Raw genomic sequence first — 2,791 nt, 5'->3', positions numbered from 1 at the left:
TGTTGGCCTATGCAATGTCTTCTACCTACATGAATTTGTCAAGATGAAGGAGGGCAATCAGAGGTTTCAGGGCAGGAAGTTGTCTGCTCATGAGGACATCGCCTTTCATAACTGTGTTCCCCGAGCTTGTTTTACCTTGTGGACCCATTTCTCAGACAAGCAAGAGAAATGAGTTTTGATGAGAAGAAAAATGAGACTGATATATTGAATGAAATAAATGGTGTTCTAACCTTTAACAAGGTGGATTGATGCTACAAGTACAATATTTATTAGTCAAAAATTAGGCTATACTTTTGAAATATTATGATTTAAATCAAGGTTTCATACATACAACACAAGAACTAAGCCATTTGTATAACTCCCAGAACTGAATGAATAAAGAAATACTTTATTTTTAATTGTATAAATACACTTTTGTGTGAGTAGTGTAGTTATCATGGAGACAAACAGAAGGCACAGGTTTCTCTATACTCACAGATGTTTTTGAGCTGCCCTGAGACTAGGGTTAACACTTTCCAGATTATTTTGCTTCCTTGGAATCTGATACATTTCCCTAAACATAATCACTTCTGCCCCACTTGATTATTTTCTTCTGGTCAGAGTGCATTCTGAATTTACAAGGTAACAGAACCATTCAAATATTTCTGTAGTTCAATTTGTTGCCTCAGAAGAACAACTGAATATAATCTAACTCTGAGCTTTGATCTCCATGTCTACAAAATGAATGGGTTTGCCATCCAAGAAGTTGTCCTATTTAAAGGATGTGTAGATAGCATTATCACTGGGACTCTTTGGGCAACCAGTGAAGCCAGTTGGCAAATTTCAGGCCCAGTTCTAGAATATATATTGCAGATTAATAGAGGAATAAATCATATGTCATCATGTGCAGAGAGGGAGGGAAGGAGGGAGGGAGAGAGGAAAAGGCAGAAAGGGAAGAAGAACAGTACCAGAAGGAGAAAGAGAGGGAGAACAAAAAGAGAGAGAGTAATAGAGGCAGAGGGTAAAAAAGTACAATAAACAAACAGAAAAGCATGTCACAATGGAAAATAGATATTTTAATTAAACTGTGAACACTTCAAGGATGACTGTAGAGAGAATGTTAGAATGTGATATGGAGATGCAGCCCAGACACAGAGGAGCCCATCCCTTTATGCCTCTCTGAACAGGCTCCTCTGTGGCACAGTGCTCTGTGTGCTCTCAGCGCCCCCTGCTGGTCCTGAGCACATTGCATGGAGGTTTGTGTCTGAGCTCACAGTAGCTTTCACTCACTGTGTCTCTTGCACAGTAATACATGGCTGTGTCCTCAGACTTCAAACTGCCCATTGCCAGGTATAGGCTGTTCTTGGCATTGTCTCTGGAGATGGTGAATCGGCCCTTTACAGCGTCGGCGTAGTAGATGCTACTACTATCATAAATAGATGCGACCCACTCCAGGCCCTTCCCTGGAGTCTGGCGGACCCAGCTCATCCAGTAGTTACTAAAGGTGAATCCAGAGGCCACACAGGAGAGTTTCAGGGACTTTCCAGGTTGCGCCAATCCTCCTCCTGACTCCACAAGCTGAACCTCACTCTGGACACCTGCAAAGAGACATTCCTCATTAGAAAACTCTCACAGAATCCAATTTTCTTCTTCTTCATGTACACAAATGCACACAGCATATGGTCTCCATAAATTACCTTTTAAAACAATGACAAGGAAAACCAACTGAGCCCCAAGTTCATGGTGAATGATCTCTGACTAGTGGTGATCAGTGAATGGGAAGACCAGGGAACATAGGTCTGGGCTCCTCTGTCTGAGCTGCAGAGTCAGGGCAGTGCTGGTTTTCATTGGCACAGAGAATCCTCATTTGCATGTCTTCCTGCTCTAGTTGCTCTAGAGTTGGAGCCTTGAGGGAAGGCAGTGCTCATAACAGATATAAGGCCACAAAATGAACGATGACATTTATAGAAATTGAAATAAAATTGTAGTTTTGAATTCACAGTTTCCTTGTGAATAACTCACAGCACTCCAGTTATTTCTTTTATGTGTGTGTGTACAGAACATGTGTATATTTGTTATCAGGTCTCCTTAGTACACATATAAAAGTAAGTGTGCCAAACACAAATGTTTCTACACAGGATCTCAGTTTTTCATATGTTCTGGGCTGTAAATGGATTCTCCCTGATGTGGCTCTTTGACAAGGTCACAACATTCAGATGCTGTTAGCATAACTCAGTCTCTGTTGCAAGAACACTTGGGAATTTTCTGAATTTTAATTATTTTTGAGACCATGCTATCCCCATGCTATGGGAGAATAGAAGTGAGATATACCTTGTCACTCTTTCTCTCCACTGCTTTACACTTGCTAAGGAGACCTATGTCCATTAGCATCAAATGCACTTTTTTCCATTCTCTCTTTGATTCCATTAAACTCCCCACTCCACTTTTATCTTCTGTCACCATTACTCCAGGCAACTCATGACTGTCTTTATTTTGTGTTAGACTAGTTTTCATTTACCTAATATATAATTAATTGTCAAAAGCAAAATTTTGTATACTATCATATCGTCTGCAAATAACGAAAGTTTAACTTCATCCTATCCAATTTGAATCCCCTTGATCCCCTTATGTTGTCTAATTGCTATTGCTAGAACTTCAAGCACTATATTGAAGAGGTATGGAAAGAGTGGACAGCCTTGTCGTTTTCCTGATTTTAGTGGAATGGCTTTGAGTTTCTCTCCGTTCAGTTTGATGTTAGCTGTCAGCTTGCTGTATATTGCTTTTATTATATTTAGGTATGATCCTTGTATCC

At 40.1% G+C, this 2,791-nt stretch overlaps 1 pseudogene across 1 annotated transcript; it reads right to left on the bottom strand.

Annotated features, from left to right (window-relative positions):
* Positions 1-1,034: 1,034 nt before the first annotated feature.
* On the bottom strand, positions 1,035-2,442 carry LOC148120393 (immunoglobulin heavy variable 3-7 pseudogene; annotated as a pseudogene). Its single transcript, XR_015739302.1, has 3 exons — positions 2,311-2,442; positions 1,677-1,737; positions 1,035-1,577 (listed from the first exon to the last, which is right to left on the bottom strand). The product of XR_015739302.1 is annotated as an immunoglobulin heavy variable 3-7 pseudogene (transcript).
* Positions 2,443-2,791: the final 349 nt, after the last annotated feature.

The sequence above is a fragment of the Myodes glareolus genome, chromosome 11, assembly GCF_982192425.1.
Source record: "Myodes glareolus chromosome 11, mMyoGla1.1, whole genome shotgun sequence".
Taxonomy (NCBI): domain Eukaryota; kingdom Metazoa; phylum Chordata; class Mammalia; order Rodentia; family Cricetidae; genus Myodes; species Myodes glareolus.
Note: the sequence above shows the minus strand (reverse complement) of the source record. Positions and strands in the feature narration are given on the sequence as shown.